The sequence below is a fragment of the Alosa sapidissima genome, chromosome 22 (assembly GCF_018492685.1).
Source record: "Alosa sapidissima isolate fAloSap1 chromosome 22, fAloSap1.pri, whole genome shotgun sequence".
Classification (NCBI taxonomy): Eukaryota; Metazoa; Chordata; class Actinopteri; order Clupeiformes; family Clupeidae; genus Alosa; species Alosa sapidissima.
In genome coordinates this window covers 4,159,797-4,179,786 of record NC_055978.1, presented here as the reverse complement: position 1 = coordinate 4,179,786, position 19,990 = coordinate 4,159,797, and the positions used below count along the sequence as shown (strand labels likewise).

Sequence of the window (19,990 nt, the reverse complement as noted above, 5' to 3'; positions counted from 1 at the left end):
ATTTTCACTTGAGTCTAGGGTTGCCAACCGTTCCGTAAAATACGGAATCGTCCCGTATTTGCAAGGAAAAATATGTGTTCCGTATTGAACTGATACGGAACGCATTTTGTTCCGTATTATTGAGAATCAACTCGTGCAAATCCATGACAGATCAGTATTATAATTTAAACTATGAACGAAAAATACACGATTTGTATGAAATAACAAACCTCTCAGTTTGTCTGTCATCACTATCCCAACAGAGAATGCACTTTTCATTTGAGCCACTGCGAGTCACGTATATTACGCTGATAGCGTAGCGTGAGATGACATGTCTTGTCATGAATTTTACAGTGCATCTGTGCAAGATAAACAAATAGGCTAGCCTACTTGCTGCAGAGACAGAAAAAAGCCAGAAATAAAATAAGGCTTCACCAAATTCAGAGCTTTTGGAGCAGCTTGCTATGTTCAATATATTTTTTTCTATGACAGCATATCCACCAGCAGTTTTCAGAGTTATTTGGTTTGAGTATAATAGGCTACAAACAGTTATTTCTTTATCAAGTGTTTTTGCATCGAAATGATTCTTGTTTTGCACCAGATAGAAAATGAGTAGGCTAGTGGCTATAGAATGTAGTACATTATGTGCGCATTTTAGTAAATAATAGCTCACAATTTTGTAAAATGATGCACTATTTAGTACAATAATACATACATAATTTCAACCCCCCCCCCACTAACTGAAGTGGATGCCGGTGTACTGAAGTGTATTATCGAAACCCCCCCCCCCACTAACCCCGTTCCTTATTTTCATATCAGAAAGTTGGCAACCCTACTTGAGTCGGTGCATTTGACGTGGACATCCGGATGCCACCTGCACTTAAGTTGGAGTTTACCTCGACTGGAAACCACAAAGCTGGATAAACTGAGGTAATATTGTTTTTACATCGGTTCTAGCTATGGTTTATCTTAATTTGAAGTCCTTAAATCATGTTATTTGACAGTAATATGCTTTCTCATCAGCGTCAACATTATGGCTTAGTGGGGGGGCTAGTGCATCGTCACGTAACTTTAGCTAATAATTGTGAACTGCTTGCAATATTATCGTTTGCTTTTGATGTCAGTTATTTTCATTTAACAGTTTCATTTAAAAACCTGTTAGTATATAACCTGTAGGTAAGTTTGTTTTCTAGTACCAATTTGCTTGTTAGGTAAGCATTATTGGCAGTATTATAGCAAACCAAAGCTGAATAAATCAATGGGCGCCGCGTTTCTAAGTTGCGTTCTCTTACATGAAATAAGTTGAGCGATATTTTTACTCCTCTCAATATGTAACGTTAGTTGTACAAAATAAGTTGTGAAATCACATATTCTGTCAGAAATGTAATTAACGTATTGCCTTTCCTCCGGTTGTTATCTGTAGTGCAGTCTGCAGTGAACTATTTTAGCTTGCTAACTTCTAAATGACAAACATCAGACGTGCTTGTCTCAACATTTTCTAAGATGGCATGACTTGAAATAGATGAAGCACAACTCCTCAATATTTAGTTATAGAAAACATGATGTGAAATCACATATTCTGTCAGAAATGTCATTATTGCATTTCAGCAGTTTGTTACTAGGTTAAATGTAATCTGTCTTTATCTTGATGCCAGCCAGGCAATCAGATTTAGGGTAGCTAAACCCATGTGTAATACTATGACTTTTCATAGGCCTACTTAGAAATATTTCGAGTATATTCTGAGGATGCTTCAATAGTTTAGGCTACCTCTTCTTTTGTGTGCATTGCCATGAACAAAGTAAAGGCAAAAAAGGTGTTTCTTTGCCGAACAAATTGGGATGCAATGTGAGCCTTGAATTGGATGTCATGCAGGAATTTGGTAGGATCTTAAAACCGGATTATGAACATTCTTTGCCATAGAGAAACACACAATAGCGTTGGAACATGCTTTGCTACAAAAACAGACAAAAACGTGAGGTAAGTCGAGCTATATGAAGTTATTATTTTGCTGTCATTTCGTCTGTTTTATAACCCAATGCAGTAAAAAGTTGTAGAGAATCATGAGTGCAGACACCATAGCACACACGTAAACTCGGGTAAAGGTAAAGTCGGGTCAGATCAGTTGGTGTCACAGATATGGAGCGCAGAAAGGTCATTTTTAATCACTAAATAAAAAAAATGGCATTTATTTCTGTAAGGCGCACACCACATATGTCTGTAAATTGCTCAGCCCCAGAGAATCCCTCCACCATGGCAATGATATTGCCAGATTCAGGACAGTCTGCCTTACACACACATGAAATGCATGTAGAGCTATGAGCTTGCTGTGGTGAGATAGCCTACATGTCAAAATATAAGAATTTTTATAATATGCTTTTTGTATATATTATATCTGGATAGCCTAGACTCTGCTGAAAAAAACAATAAATAATATGTGTGTGTGACACTTACAATGACCAGAATAAATCCTTATGAATAAAGGTAGTGAAAATGCCCTAAAAACAGCTTATATACAATAAAATATACATAGATTTAAAAAGTAGAATCCATGCAAAAATACTTTAAAAACAATTATTTACAGTTTTTCTCAGTCGCTTTGGTGCTATTCTCACATCACTATTAACATTTGCACAGCAGTTAGTGCAATTCTCAAAACAATTAGTGCAAACTGCAAAACCTAGTGGATGACCTGCAAAAGCACGTCACTTGCTCAAAATGGATAGTCCATTCCTCAAAAGCACGTATTCACAAGAAACTGTCAGTGTCATCAAAATGACAAGTCTTGACACCATCGTTTATGAACAAGATAGTCAAATGGCTTGGTCATGTTTTCATTATGACAGTTCTCTCAGTGTTTTCCAATGCAAAAAAAGGGCAGAAAAAAAGGTGACACTACCTGAACATGCTCAAGACAGCACTATACACTACTTGTACAGCCATTTGAAAACTACAGTAAAGTTACACATTGCTGTAGTTAGGGGAGTAAGTGAGTACAAGACACTGAATACGTACATTTTTACTGTATGCTCTTTGCAATTCTACAGCATTGTGACAGAATTTGATAACTAGTTCAACAATTTTGTATGTAATGACTCAAGCAATGAAATGAAGACTATTAGTTTTATAGGGAACGACTATTCAGCATTCATAAGTATAGTTCATTTTGACTGACATGACATAAGCAAATGATAATGTTAAAAAACAGCAGAGAATTGTATGAAAGCAACTGATACATGTCCAAAAGCATTTTCAATTTGTTCAGAGGAAGGAGAATTTGCTACTAAGATGTGCACAAATGACTAAATGTTGTGGAGGTTGAACTAATAGTTATGAGAATTTTCATTCTGATCTGCAAAAAGCACCAAAGCGACTGAGAAAAACTGTAATAAATATCTCAGGAACATTTAATAAAAGTTAATAAAATTATATTTCAGTAGGCTATTCAATTTCATTATCCTAAAAACCCAGAGTCCCCCCCATTCCAGGATGGTTCGACCCAACCTGTCACATGCCACCAGCCATCACCTGTCAATCACTGTCAAAACTCAAACAATGGAGTCGTGGTTGAAGTTTATTTATGGAGTCGTGGTTCCAAAGTTTAATAAATTAGACACGGATGTCACAGTGCTCTTTTTTAGGTCTTTTTTCTGAACTAAAAATGCTTTGCGTTGGTTAGGGGGTACTAAAAATATTTCACAGGGGGTACATCACTGAAAAAAGGTTGAGAACCACTGGTTTATGATATAGTGCAATTAATAAATAGATTGATAAAGTCAGCAGTCAACATTGTTTTGGGTTGGGTCCCAGCCCATGTAGGAGTAATGGGGAATGAAATTGCAGACACATGCTAAACAGGCAACAAAGCAAGACAGCATTAATGTCCAAGTACAATATAGTAAGGCAGAAATTAAAATCATGATTAAAGCTAAAACTAGGGTATATATGGGACAATGAAGTCACAGGCAGACATATGCAATTCAAAAGAATGTTGGATGGAGTAGGAGTAGGCTACCAGCAGAATCAAGCAGGAGGAGGATATTGTCTCAAGAATGAGGTATGGACATACAGGACTGCATATTAGTTCTAAAGGGAAAACATGCTGATGGTAACTGTGAATGTGTAGTCAAGAAACCATAGAACATGTTATAGAACATTGTCCCAAGTACAATCAGGAACAACAAGCACTTATAGAACAGCTAGCAGAAGTAAAGATAAATCTGAAGATTACTGATATATTGCAAAGAAATTCTGGGGAACAATGAGATGTATTTTTTGTTACTTGAAAGCAACAGGGTTATTCCATAGAATTTAGAGGTGTAAAGGTCAGACCCACACTCCAACTCAGAAGGTGGCGGTAATGCACCTAAAAGCTGTTTGCCAACCGCCAAAAAAGAAGAAGTGGTTGTCACAGGGAGTCTGGAACATAGACAGTAAAAGAAATGGACCAACAGACTCCGTCGTTTTCAATGGGGGGGCACTGAGTCAAATAGAACGATTTTTCAGTTGGTCCCCCCAGTACTGCGCAGACTCACACTTAACTTCGTGACGTTAGCCATCGAACTGAATCTTGTAACTCATATGATAGATACACAGAAATTCTTCTCACACTTCCTTCGCCTTCAAAGTCATCAAAGTTAAACATTTATTTATGTATTATTGTCATTCTCACCAAGTCGTGTTAATGTTGAAGCTACCATACATGACCATCTTCAAAAACAGTCATGCTAAAACAAAACAAAAAAGTTATAGCCTTGAAGCTAATCTTCTTTCCACTTTTCCGACCTACGGTCAATCCATCGAAAACCTCTGAAATGATTAGTGCCGTTTTTAAAAAAAAATTAGGTTTACTTTTTTTTATTATTATTAGGTTGCCTCTGTGTAATGCTTTACCTTAACATACGGTCGTGTATGCTAGGTTTTGCTCATAGATATATCTATGGGTTTTGCTTATGAGTTACCGTCATAGACAGTAAGGTGGACTGAGCTTCTTATCCAAACAATACGGTTATCTCCGTACGGCGCGAAAGAGAGATTACGTCAAAGCTAGCTTCCCTCCAACCGAACAAGCTAACTATTCTTCTTACGGATAACCAACGTTACGGACGAGGTAATGGAGTCTGTTTTGCCTTTGTAGTGTTTATGTAGATTACACAGAAGCTACAATATCGGCACAGGATATATGTTATATGAAGTTATGGTATTTCAAAAAAATCCTAGAATGAATGGACTTCTATGGGAGTTAGCAGAGAGGTGGTCCCTCCAGCCTACGTCGATTCTTCTACTTCCGGGAATTCGCCTGCCCCCTTGGTCTGGAAGTGTGTATGTTAGCCTACTACCACAAGGACTTTGTTAGATACATTGTGTTATCTTTACACTGAAGGAAAGTTTGAGAGAGGATTTTTTTTGGCACAGCAGAACTTAATTCTGAAATGACAGAACCACTTATACCAGGGAAGGAGATCAAAAAAGAGGAGTTTGATTATTTTCTCCATAAGACTGTATTGGAAAATGACTGCAGGACTGAGACACAAACATCATCTACCAGCAGCAGAGACCGCAGAGAAGAGGAATTCACACCAGTGGAAATTAAAGAGGAAAATTATTCTGGAGAATATGACCACGATGACTCCTCCTCTAGGCCTACTTTAAGTAAGATGCTTAGCCTACATGTTTGTATTAGGAAAACCTGGAGGGGGTTTTTAGTTAATAGGATTGTTTATTCGATTTCGTGGGAATACTTAAATAAGTGCACATCATTATTTAGGCCTACACTTGTTTTCTCCTGCCCTGCCCTTGACTTCATCAGTGCTCCCCTGTTAGCAACCATGCACTTAAATTTTAATATAAATAAATATAAAATATAATATAAAATAAATATAAAATAGACACAATTATCAAGAAAACACACAAATTTGCCTGCCAGTGTGTTAAGCAAATTTGTTTTGGTATCTTGAAATAGTAAAGAGCTCTTCCGAAATGCGATAAGCGTTTGTCATGCCATTTTGCTGTTTTGTACTGAAACTTTTTCACTGCTCCATTAAAGTTTCATGCCAAATCGCTATATTCGCAATCGCTTTCTTTGTTTAAAATGTAGCCTTTAGCCTAAACGCGACTTTAATCAGAATTCGGTGAGAGACGGCGCTCTGAACAGACGTTTTAAATGTTCAAAATGAGTGCTTTAAACTGTGTAAACACTTTTGATGGCCTTGAGCCAATGATGCCTACACCTGGGGGTAGAAAACGCTGGACTGGACAAAGAAAATCACAAAAAAACAAAATGAACATTATCTGCTTGTTGTTATGGTAGCCTATGTCAGAGCAGGTCTAGGGGAGGTGTGTGTGTGTGTGTAGAGAGGAGGGAGAGAGAAGCTGTAGGTTGTCTGAGAAGGGGGGGGGGGGGGGGGGGGGGGGGCTGGTCATCTGAATACTTATGCACCCTGTATTTTAACGAAGAACAATCCATCAATGTTTGGAAAACAATGGATGGATTTAGCATTTTGAAAAATAAAATAAAATTAACTTTGAATTTATCATCAACAATATTGTTGTTTGATTTAATAATCATTGTTCAACATGTTCAAACTGAGCCAAAAAACATTTTAACAGGATAAATTGAATATTCTCAAAATGTGTGGGTCTAGGTAAAAAATTACATTTTCGTAAAAACTATTGAAATGGATTTATAGCATTTTGGAAAAGAGCTCCTCTCTTATTAGTTTCAAATGATTTAATTTATGAAAAACAATGGCAACATAATGTTTGTATCAATATAAGATTAATAACAATTGGGTTTCACAAGCAGTTTTTTTCAGTATTTATGCTCCAACATACTCCAACATACAATTTATGCTCCAACATTTACGGTGTAGTCAAATTCAAAACTGACCCATCCCCTACAGAGCCCATGTCTCTGGCCCAGATGAAGAGGGTATCAGTGGTGCTGGTGGACTGCTGTAGACCACAAGGACAGAAAAGGACGGATATGCTGATGCAGACCAATGGAGATGCAGAACAGCCTGAGATCAGTAAGACACACACACACACACACCAGTCCTTGACTGTTTTAATTGGGCGGAACCCAGACAAGGCTAAGAACTGTAGTAGCTTACTTTAACTTACTTACTTTTACGGTAGATGCCACATTTGCCATACACTGCCAATGTTCCAACATTTGCACACTGTACACTGTACAAAAGTTTACCTCAGCTGCCTGTGAGCAGCTTTTCAGTTGTGCTGAGTTACTGTTAAAGGGAAACTTGGCAGGATTTCCCCCTCTGCTGGAGAAATTGTGCATTATGCTATTTCAAACTGTGGGAAAAGGTAACGATAAAGCACATGGATTTGTTTACAAGCTAGCGAACGGTTAGCATAAGTTTGGCAGAACTATGTGGATGTTACAAGGTAAGAAACACGATTTAAAGAGTTCTTAGAGTTTTTTGTTTCTCACTTCTCTCCGGGACGGTAGTCTCAATGTTGCAAGGTTGGTTTTCCGCCTGGGGACGCTAGGCGCAGCGGGGAAAGTCACCATTTTCACCGGAACAGGTCATTTAACCATCCAAATGATTTCTAAACAGGTTTATTACGTTGAAATAGTTGCCAAGTTCCCCTTTAACTGCAAATCGAGCACAGATGAGGGCAACTAACTTCAACTTCAACTGCTGCTCAAACCTAAAGGAGAAATTTCATGAGGACACCAAGTACTGTTGGTACGGGGGAAAAAAATGAAAACAATCGGTTTTACCTAGTTCAATCGGTTTTACCTAGTTATAGTTACTGACTATAGTCTACACACACAGGACCGTCACATCCTGCAATATAGGCAGCCGTGGCCTACTGGTTAGGGCTTCGGACTTGTAACCGGAGGGTTGCCGGTTCGAAACCCGACCAGTAGGAGCGGCTGAAGTGCCCTTGAGCAAGGCACCTAACCCCTCACTGCTCCCCGAGCGCCGCTGTAGCTGGCAGCTCACTGCGTTGGGATTTGTGTGCTTCACCTCACTCTGTGCTGACTTTGTGCTGAGTGTGTTTCACTAATTCATGGATTGGGATAAATGCAGAGACTAAATTTCCTTCACGGGATTAAAAGAGTATACTTATGCTTATCTATATATAATGCCATTTAGGAAATTAATGTCAATATATATGGAATGAAAGTCTGAATATATATACAGTGGGCATCGCTTTCAAATGACCACTTCATTCGCGCATTACGCGGCGTGAAGCTGCGTGAAGCTTTAGTACCACTTTCAGCCACTGTGCGTCGCTCTGCCACTGTACATCGCTCTGCCTGCCGTCCCTTACATAATTGTTGCCGAGAGTAATCCCAGCCTACGAATTCAATAACAAAATAAATCATGCATAATTAAAAATTACCTCGATTTAGGCTACTTGGGTATGGCTTAAGGCTTGACTACACCAAAAATCGAAATCGAAATTTGCTGTCTACATTATTGTCAGTGTTGGGGTTAACGCAACTACGCAAATCAAAACAGTGGTGTGATAATTGAGCCAGTAGAGAAATAACTGTTCAGAATTAATCTGTAGCCTTGGGTAGGCTTCTGCAGAAAACAATGTTGTTGCCGATTTAATACTATCTGGCGACGTTTTTAACAGGCTACGCAATAGAGGCTTAGACAACTATGACCCACGTTTTGGTTTCGTAAATTAATTTGCCCTACTTCTTGACTGCAATGTAGTCAGTTGACTGCTTGACATGTCATTTTTATTTTTCTGTACAATAAACAATTACATCTGCTTTATGCCGCAGAATTACATTCATATTTGGCTGACTGCAGACGCGCCACTTCCCTCCCCATATTCCAAGATTAAGATAGTATGAAGTGCTTTTTGTATAGGCTACTATCATAAAAAATAGTTAAAACGAATAGCTATTTGCAATTTGACAAAACACTGGTCCTCATTTTGCGAATGCGAGGACGATATGAGCCTGTTGCATTTAGTTAGATGTCCGAGTCACGCATAATGTTTGAAAACCACTGGCTCGTAATCACAATAATTTAACACACGACAGTTGGATAACCTACTTCATCATGTCCCCATGCCTACATTTTTGTGAGTAGCATAGAGATCGTTAAAAACAAAGTATGACTCTCCGTTTGGGACATCGAAAACTTATATTTTTAATAGACTACCGTCGAAGATGCTGACTTGCAAAAGCCTCGGGATAACACGTTATCTCCACTATCATCAGTCATGCCCCTTGATCAGTGGGGAATGAAATAAAAGTTTGATAACCACTGGCTTAACAAGTTACCTACAGTCCAGAACACAGAATCTGTTGCAATATTCTGATGACCGGCGATGATATAAGCAAATGTTTGTTTTCCAAAGTAAGAATTTCACTTCACCATGCACCTTCGACAATACCTGGCCTACCTGGTATCATTACAAACATTATTCTGTGTCCTAAAACTGGCATATTTTATGGCATTGTGTCATGTAAGTTCGTTGCAAAATCTAGAGAAATGTGTGAGGTGGTCAGCGGGGGACAATTGAGACACACATTGGATTGTGTTATTACTTGAACATTCCACACTATCCACAGCTGTGGTAGGCCTATCAGGGGCAGGAGGATTACTGTCAGCGCAGGCTTTATATAAAATTCTTCAACAGAAGGCCTCGAATGTTGTCTTGTTTGTGGAGCGCTTTGCTTCGCTTCTGTAATTTCGGTGTCATTGAAAATGAGGGTTTCCCTCAATGACCCTCCGAGAATAAATAAAGGTTGAATGAATGAATGAATGCTGGCTTGCCAAAAATAAAGGCATGTGGTTTGCGCAGCCTACAGTAAATAACAGACCCGCCAGAATGTGCGTTATGCTGCTTTTTTACGAGCAATATGTTTTTGGTACCCTATGCACACTGCATGTTCTTAAATAACAATGATCATCAGTAATATTCGACCATTAATTTGGGTAAATGGGCAAGCGTGACCACCTTGATTGGCTGATGATTGTAACGCGGGCATGATTCCAAACACCTCCATTACGATGATGAGTGACGGGTCTCAGAATGCGTGCGCTACACAAGGACGGAAGATGATGAATAACTGGGGCCGTAGGCTATTCACAAAGGCTTTTATCTTACTACTAGGAGTAGGCTACTCCTAAATCGCACTTAAAGATTTTAGATTGGAGTTTTCTCTTAAAAGTTATTCACAAAGCCTTTCAGACAACTCCTAAACTAGGAGTGAGTCTCCGTGGCTATGGATGACGACATTACTCATGCACGAGCTTGACTGAAGTGACCACCTTGATTGGCTGACGATTGTAACGCGGGAATTCCAAACACCTCTCTTCTGATGATGACTGACAGGTGACAGGTCGGAGAATGCGTGCGCTACACAAGTAGTGCGAAGGACGGAAGATGATTAATAACTGAATAAAAAGGCCTAGCCTAAATGAATAAAGAGTAAGGCAAAACAAATAGCTTAGTAGCCTAATGAAACATAGGCCTATGGATTGATGCAGTAGCCTACCTTTGCAACATTATTAAATGAATCTGTCACCATATCCCTAGGCTACGTTTGCAAAGAGGAGAACATTTTAATTTGATTTACAATGAAACGTTACATTTCATTTACATGTTAACAATGAGTAGTTTTGGTTGTTCTTGGTGGCATTATTGCATCCCTTTTATGAATGCAAAATTGTTCCCTCACAATTGGAAGCTCCTGTTGCGCATAGGCTATTTCAAAACATCGCAACGTAAAATGCCACAAAAAAGCTGTTTATGAATAGGTCTTAGTGAGTTAGGAGTCCTCTCGACTTAAGCTGTCCCAGACTTAGGTGCTACTTTTAGGTCTAAAATGCTTCATGAATTACTTTTTGTGAAAAAATTAGGAGTCCTAAAGTTAGGAGTGACACGCCCATTATTTTTAGGAGTTGCTCCTAAATTCGCCAGTTAGGAGCTACTTTTAGCCTTAAAATTCTTTGTGAATATGGCCCCTGAATAAAAAGGCCTAGCCTAAATGAATCAAGGCAAAACAAATAGCCTAGTAGCCCAATGAAACATATGGATTGATGTAGTATCTTGTAACATTATTAAATTATTCTGTTACTATGCCTACGTTTGCAAAAGAGAACATTTTAATTTGATTCACAATAATGTTACATTTAATTTACATGTTGACAATGATTAGCCTAGTTTTGGTTGTTGTTGGCGGCGTTATTGCATGTTAGTTATGCCTACAATGCAAAATTGCTTCCTCGCGATTGGAAGCTCCTGTAGCTGCATAGGATTTCAAAACCGCAGGTTTGTGAATAGGTCTGTGAGTAAGGAGTCCTCTTGACTTCTTTTAAGCTGTCAGAGGTGGGAAGGTGTGATTTTTTGGGGGAAGGGCCGGATTAACTGGGCACAATTGTCTGATGGCCCCCCTTCCCCCCAGCCAACGTGAATCGGGTGGTTAGTTAATAGGCCTATCGTGACGATTTTTCCTGCCATCTAAGGCACGAGCGCATCTGTGAGGCCAAGCCTCACCAAGTAGCTCGTTTGTTTACAACTAACATTCCATTTAATTAAACTGCTTTATAGGCTATGCCGAAATAGTTTTCAACATTTTGAATATTAGTGTCGGGTGAATTGAAATTGAAAATAGCCTTATGGCTGAAAGCTGCTTGGGACACCCCACCCCCCCGTCAAGCAATATAACCATACAAACGCGCTAAGGAGTAATTTTGTCTTTGTCAGAACTGAAGAGCTGTGGACGGCACGGCACGGTATGCCCAATGAAAATAAATTAACGCAACGCAACACAACACAACACAGACCCCGCTTCTCTCGCGTCAGTCACTGACATGAACGAAACACAGAACCCGCTTCTCTCACGGCAGTCACTGACAGTAACCTAGAATAAATGCATGGGGAAAAACACTTCCCCATGACAAAGACATCGTAAAACACTGAAAGTTAATATTTTGTCACTAGCAACATTCATCTGTCCTTTGTCAAATGTATTATGTTCCAAGTACCCTATGCGTAATTCTGCTTCATAAAGTTGAACAAATACATTTGCTTATTTCACAGAAAAATATAAATAGCCAGTCTACAGTGCAGAGTTGGTAAGTTATGGTAGGCCAACTTGCAGTGAACATACAAAGAGGGGAAATTATTTCTCTTGCAGCTGAGTAGCCTCAGGTGCGCACGTAGACATAAGGCCGAACATGCAAGCGCCAATGAATCGTGCTCTCACGGCAATCGCGCCGTTAAACTTAAATAGGTTAACATCACTCTAAGTTCGCCTTCAAGCAAGGAAAACGATGATTTGAAGACATCTGTTTCGTTGGAAGGGCAAGGGGTAGCAACAGGGCAACACAGAGACAGGCCCGATGGCAGGGCTGTTATGAGAGTATTAAAATATAGGATATTCTACGGGAAAACATTAAAACGGCAAGACAGCGGGGAAAGTTAAAATACGTGATAAACACGGAAAAAGTTGGCATGCATTGTTTCGGTCCCCGTGCACAGGGATTATTTGTCATACTATTAATCACATATGATTATTTGTGAAATTGTGCAAACAGGCGCAACACATTTGAAAAGGAAGGACTGGTAGCATGCAAGCTCACGGGAAAGATTGATTTAAGAATGTTATCACAAAGTGTGTGGTTGTGGCGCGGGCGGAAGACAATTGGCAGGGGAGGGTCATGTCTTTTTTTAACAATTCTGTCGGAGGGTCATTGAACAATTTCTAGCAGGCAAGAGAGGGTCATGCAACTTCCAACTGAAGCACTCAAAATTCCTCCGGTGGCCCCTTCAATAAATAACGATCAGTCCCTAGATTGCGGCTGGGCTATATGTCTTGGTTCTGTTAACAACTTATTGTCAAACGCATAGCCTATCTCGCAGTTGCATCCATTACAAACAAACATGCAATGTGAACGTCTGGGATTGGGGAGAGCACTAAATGCTCTACTGAATAAGCACGAAGTCAAACCTTTTAATGAAAAACACTCTTTAATAATCCAAAAAAATAAACCGCTAATGAAGTAAACTTGTGACCATCAAAAATCGTTTATCGCTGGTAACTCCGTGATACCAGGACGTAACAGGAAGGCATTTGGCTGAGCAACGGAGGTTAATATGCTCCATGTTTTGTCCAAATGATGACTGTCTATCATCGTTGCACTCGGAGAAAACCGGAATGTTTCATTCGTCCCCGTTTCAATCGTCCCGGTTGTACCTACTCAAAACGCAGATAGAACCTTATTATTCTAAGGTAGTGAAATAGCGTTCAGCATGATTCATGCCCAATTAATTCCCCCTGTTAAAGTGTTCGCCTTTGTAGTTTGGTTTCGTGATAGCCTATGATAAACGGCTTATGGCCAAATATGTGAAAACGTTAAAATACAGTAGGCGATAAACCCGGAAAAAGTTGACAGTGATTTTTTCATAATCACTTTGGAGGGTCATAGAAAAATGTATTGCTGGCGAGGGAGGGTCACGTCTTTTTGGACTAATGCTCCCCAAACTCCTCCGGTAGCCACTTAAATAAATAACGAACAGTCCCTAATGAAGTAAACTTGTGACCATCAAAAATCGTTTATCGCCTGTAGGTCTAACTCCGTGATAACAGGACGTAACAGGAAGGCATTTGGCTGAGCAACGGAGGTTAATACTCTATATTTTGTCCAAATGATGTCTGTCTATCATCGTTGCACTCGGAGAAAACCAGAATGTTTCATTTGTCCTGCGTCTCTACGGCTGCAAACGGGATTCACTCGCAGTTAACCAAATATTTCTTTATTAGGGCAGGCATATTTCTGGCTATTACATTATTTCTAAACCAGTCTGCTAAAGTCTGTAGTGAAGTCTGTGTAGGATTTTCCAGGCTCCATTTCTTTTTACGAGACACCCTGCTCACTTGAGCCATCTACCGGTTGTTTGGGTTGTTGCAGCGTCTCACTGGAAAAATACAAATTAAAGTCGCGTGATACCGCGTGATCCCACGCGCGGACCGCGAGTGAAGCTGGCCAATTCGAAGCACTGCCCACTGTATATCAGAATCTGAATATATAGATCAAAAACATGAATATCAAAACCCTGAATATATAGGTCAAAACCTGAGAATATATGTCAAAATCTGAATATATATATATCAAAACCTGAGAATATATATCAAAATCTGCGTCACATCTATCATGCGGGTTCTACACCGAGTTGCCGAACCTACAGTAGGTCTTAAATCTAACAAGTTATGCCTTTTACAACAAGCTTTTTGATGGAAAAGATAACTTTGTGAATTATGGTGTTTTACAACCTTTTATGTTGGCATGTAAATATCCAGTCCAAAACTAACATTAGCAGAATGATTACTACTGGATTTGAAACAACAATCCTTGGGGTCAAATCTCGCTCCTCTGTGCTACCGCATTTCACGAGATTGCATTATCTTAAAGCCGTGGTTGCTAGGTAACGATAAACAAATGTAAAAAAAAAAAAATATATATATAAACCCTGCATATATACATGTTTTGTATATATGCATGGTTTATATATATATATATATATATATATATATTCACATTTTGACATATATATTCAGGGTTTTATATATATATATATATATAAATATATATATATATATATACAGGGTGATATATATATATATATATATATATATATATATATATATATATATATATATTAGGGCTGTCAAAATAACTGATTAATTTCGATTAATTAATTTGAGAAAAAATAACTGATTAAAAAAATTTGTGCAGATTAATCGATTCTGTATAACCTTTGACCCCGAGTTCTAGTCAGTAAAAATTAGACTGTAAAATGAAGGAGAGAGAAGAAAACGTGCTGCCTGGATCATTGATTGAAACATTTACTTTTAAAAAACGGCCTGATGGTGTTGATAAAAATAAAGTGTTGAAAATAAAGTCCTCTGTAATGTCTGCAGCAAGGAATGTGCTCTACTGTATATACGTCAATGCAAAGAAATAGGTGTTGACATTGAAGGGAGTGTTAATTTATTTTCATCGTGTCCCCTAGGTCATATCTGTGGCCTATGTCTATTATTTTGCATTTCTGAACTTTCCAGGAGTCCATATTAACAATAAAGCAATTATTGTGTATTTTGATTGGGATTCAAATGAAAGCAAAGCAAGTTACTTTATTAACTAAACTTTAAGACGTAGGTCTATTAGATTATTTCAAATCAAATTTCAAAAGATGTGCAGCAGACCTGAGGCAACACAATATTCTTCAGAAATGTAGCTGATATAAACTGAAATAAATGCTACCGCAGAAGTGTGTGCACAAAATGTAGGCCTACACACATTATAAAGGGCATAACAAACAGAAAATATTATATTCATACTATATTCATTATCTTTGAGTTCAGTTGAAAATAAGGAAGTTTTCAACATGAGTGCATTGCCATTTTATAGGCCTACAGTCTATGGTGCACTGTCACTTGCCACACACATCAGCGCCATCAGTTTTTAACAGGCAAACACTGGATGAACAATGGATTTTATGGAGCAGCGTCGACCAAATATAACTGAATTGTGATTTACACGGCGCCGAAGTGCGATGCTGGTGTGCGGAGTTGTATTGAAAAGAATGGAATCTAATGTAAATGAATGTCGACATAAAGCAGAGTGCATCGCAAATAGTAGCAGCCAAAGAGTAATGTTGATAACAGAACAAGTGACGGTGAAAGAATCTTTGGCGGCACACATTTAATGCGTCAGCCTAGGCTACTACTCTTTGGCCGGCTCGTAAGCCCAAACAAGTGTGTAGAGCATGCCTTTACGTAGCCTACTAACGGTGCATCATCATAAAGATACATTTAATCTGCATCACGCCCCATTTTAGAGGAAAACAAGTTAACAAGTTAATATCATTGATAGATAGCTAGTAATCACACGTTGACGTTACATCTATTTTTAATTCACAGGACATTCTATCATTTTACTAACACGGCAGTTATGAAGAATTATACCTTACATGTCGTAACACTTCAGTTAATTCAGCCAATTATCTCACCTACTGTAGTTGTAGGAAATAGGCTACGTTCATATTACAAGTGATAGAATGAACGTGTGACTTATGTTTAGTTGATGTTATGACGTAAAGTTAAGCTTGCTGAACTTAGTTATAGTCAGCCACGGGCAGTTTGACTGTGCCTATCGATACATTCGTGACACTCCTGTAAACTAGAAAGAGCAAACCATAGGAACATGGTCACATTAATCCCATAAACACACAGATAACTCTTACACCAACCTTATTTTGTGCCTTTTATTCACGTTTGTTTCAAGATTTAGTAAGTATAAGCCCTTTTCGCTCCCCACTTTGATGCAGCATTAGGTTTCCATTATATCAGTCATCTTTTCCCTAAAAGGGGGCGTGTACATGCAGCACATACAACGTTCCATTCCATTCGTCAGTGCGTATTGTTTAGTTTCCGGTCTAGCTAAATCCAGTGTGGTGTTGTAGTTGTTCTAACGTTACTAGTTGTTGCAACAGCATGTGAAAAAACTACAAAGTTTGTTTAACCAAAAAGAACGTTAATCTCGCGTTAAATTGACGCCGTTAAAATAGGTTTACGTTAACGCCGTTAATAACGCGTTTAACTGACAGCACTAATATATATATATATATTGTATATATTTGTATATATATATATGGTCGGGACTTATCTTCCAATACTAACCAGCGGACAATACATGACCCCTCTTATTATAGCCTACGGCTACTTGCCAAAATGAGAAAAATAATCTGAACACAATGTGTCGAGACAAAGTGACCATGATGACTCCTCTCCTACAAGTTTGATTCTTAAAATGTTGCCATAGAAAAACATTGAGGAGTGTGATGAGTTCTATATATTCTTTTTATTATATGTGATGAGAATATTGAAATCATAGGATGCAGATAGATAGATAGATGTTTTAATCATTTTCTTATATTGCAGTTGTTGAAAGGATCGCAAATGGGAAGAGTTTCAAGAGGGAGTCAGATCTCAACCCACATCAGACAACACATACTAGGGAAAAGCCATATCAGTGTACTACATCTGGGAAGGATTTCAGATCAAGCTCAGCTCCTACTGACCATCAGAGAACCCATATTGGGGGGTGGCCACATCTGTGTGCAGAGTGTGGAATGAGTTTTAGATCAAGATCATGGCTTACTGCCCATCAGAGAACACATAGTGAAGAAAAGCCATATAAGTGTACTACATGTGGGAAGGGTTTCAAAAGCGGAGGAAACCTCACTATCCATCAGAAAACACATACTGGAGTAAAGCCATATAAGTGTTAGTCAAGTCAAGTCAAGTCAAGTTTATTTATATAGCACATTTCATACACAGAGGTCATTCAATGTGCTTTACATAAACAAAACCAAACGATAATAACAAATAAAAGCATAGAAGGGCAATATAGTCAAAGAACACAAAGTGTTCAGATTGTGGCAAGGCTTTTACTCTGGAGTTTAACCTCAAGGCACACCTGAGGACGCATACTGGAGAAAAGCCATATCCCTGTTCATATTGTGGAAAGACTTTTTCTCAGGTGTTTAATCTCAAGAAACACCAGAGGATGCATACTGGAGAACGGCCATATCACTGTTCAGATTGTGGAAAGACTTTTGCTCAGTCTGCTCATCTCAAGAGACACCAGCTGATGCATACTGGAGAAATGCCATATCACCAGATTGTGGAAAGACATCAGATTGTGGAAAGACTTTTACTCAGGTGTTTGATCTCAAGAAACACCAGAGAATCCATACTCAATAGTCCTTTGGTAGAAAGTCTTTTATTGTTAAATGTCATTAAATGATGAGTAATTTCCAGGTTCATCAGAGGATCCATTTAGAGGAGAGACCATATCTGTGTTTTCAGTTTGGAAAGACATTTACTCAGGCGTCATCTTGTGGCGGTAGTGGGGTAGCGTAACGGTTGGGCGCCAGGTGGATTTATCCATCACCACTCAGACAGAGTGAAGATAAACTAAAGTTAAGAAATAATAACTAAATGGCTTTATAAAGCACCACAAACATTAAATGATTTTAACTCTAACTAAAAGACTTCAAGAAATGCAAACAGGTGTGTTCAAAAGTGGAATATATTGTTCAGGACACACATGAACACCACACAAGCAAACAAATCACAACAGCAGCAGCAGTCCATTCAGCCTATTTTTAGGTCAGGCCACTAGGAGGCGGTAGGCGGTAGCCTCGACAAAAAATGCAAGAAAGGCAAGACGCAAAAAGGTCCAAAAACGAAAAGTATCTTCGGTCAAAAAAGACCTCTTCGGCCTAAGGCCACAATAAATTCAAACAGGTTAAACAGGCTATAACTAATTGGCTACTACAACATAGCCGACTGCTTCAAAGCTCCCAGTGTGGATAAACCAATAAACAAAATAACATTAAATAGCAAAATCACTTAACAAAAGAAGAGCTCTCCAAAACTAGAGCACAAACGTGATTGCTTTCAGTTTACAGTTTAGATTAGATTACAATAAAGGCAGGCCGGCGCCGGAGGAAAGGAAAATGTAGAAATAAAAATATCCCCAAAAGACAAAATAATAATCCCCAGGAAAACCCCTAAGGAAACCCTCCCCAGTAGCCTATGTAATCTATATTCAACTTAAAGTCGCGCCGCTCACGACTAAACAACAAGAGCGCTTTTAAAGAGCACAGGACAACACAGAGAAGTGGGCCAGCTGCTACAACTTCGCTACTGTCGCGTGTCTCCTGCAAACAATGGTAAAACAGTTCTAATGCAAGGAGATCACGGAGCGAATGGAGTGCACACCAAAGGACCGAACAACTCGCACAAAACTACTAGCTTACCCACGTTGCGTGACTCCTGCAAACAATGATAAGACAGTTACAGCGCAAGGAGATCACGGAACGAATGGGGCAAGACAGGCCGACAGGCCAGGAACAACAACTTTGCTGCCGTGATCGCTTGCTGAACAATGATAAAACAGTTCGTTATTGCAAAGTGATCACGGAGCTCGGTTTGGACTAGACCAAACACGCACAAAACTCTGAACAACTCGGTGGAGTTATCAACCTGCCGAACAATGGAAAGACAGTTCTTTGAGGCTAGGCAATACTCACGGAGCGTCCGAGACAAGGACCAAACCAGGCCGCTCTCACAAGGCAAAACACTCTACCTGTCGTCACGTTCAGCCTACGCAGGGCAACACCAGCGAACCAAACACACAGCAGACGAAACACCGGTAGAGGGAAACGAGAGAGGCGGAGACAGCGCTACCTGGGCTGTTATTTATAGACGCTGACCATCTTCCGTATGTAGCTGCCATGTTTTCATTATATTACTTTATTATAGGGGGTCAGGTTTGATCGCCACACCCTTCTCCCCTTAAAAAAGGACAAAAGTGGACCACCCATATTACAAGATATTCAATAGGTGTCTATACCTAAGAAAGAACAGAAACAAGAAAAGTTGATCTTAGGAGGACATCCTAAATGAAACCTAGGAACTCATCAACATCAGGTTCCGAAAAGATTTTCAAAAGTTGCTCCCGTTCTCTACGGTCAACTTCAGCAGCAGTGGGGAAGCATTGCTTAAGGCGGCTCACATGGACTGTACGCAAGTCCTCCCCAGAATCTTCTCTCACCACTTGATAGTTGACAGGTCCTAACTTTGACACAACTCTATAGGGTCCAACCCATTTAGGAGCCAACTTTGCCGAGAAACCACGAGACGCTTGAGACAAGGGATAAGCTCTCATCCACACTCGCTCTTTGTTGTCGTAAGTAATTTCCCGACGAGTTTTGTCGTAATTTCTTTTCTGTTTTTCTTTTGCTTTTGCCAAGTTCTTGGCTACTAGCAACCGGAGATGTTCAAGATTTCGCGGAGCTCTGTGATGTGACTGAGGCTGTAACACCCTATCAAACGGTCCCATTACTTTACCTCTGAGCAGTAACTCAGCAGGTGAATGGCCAGTGGATTCCTGCACAGCAGTGTTGATGGCAAAACGCAGTTCTGGGAGGTGTTTATCC

General features: G+C 39.3%; 1 long non-coding RNA gene across 2 annotated transcripts; it reads left to right on the top strand.

Annotated features, from left to right (window-relative positions):
- Nucleotides 1-805: 805 nt before the first annotated feature.
- LOC121697051 lies at nucleotides 806-17,262 on the top strand. Of its 2 annotated transcripts, none has more exons than XR_006026381.1 (3): nucleotides 806-909; nucleotides 6,880-7,005; nucleotides 16,923-17,262. It is a non-coding gene; the product is annotated as an uncharacterized LOC121697051 (long non-coding RNA). The 2 variants fall into 2 exon arrangements; XR_006026380.1 differs by lacking the exon at nucleotides 806-909 and adding an exon at nucleotides 5,584-5,629.
- The last annotated feature ends 2,728 nt before the right edge of the window (nucleotides 17,263-19,990 follow it).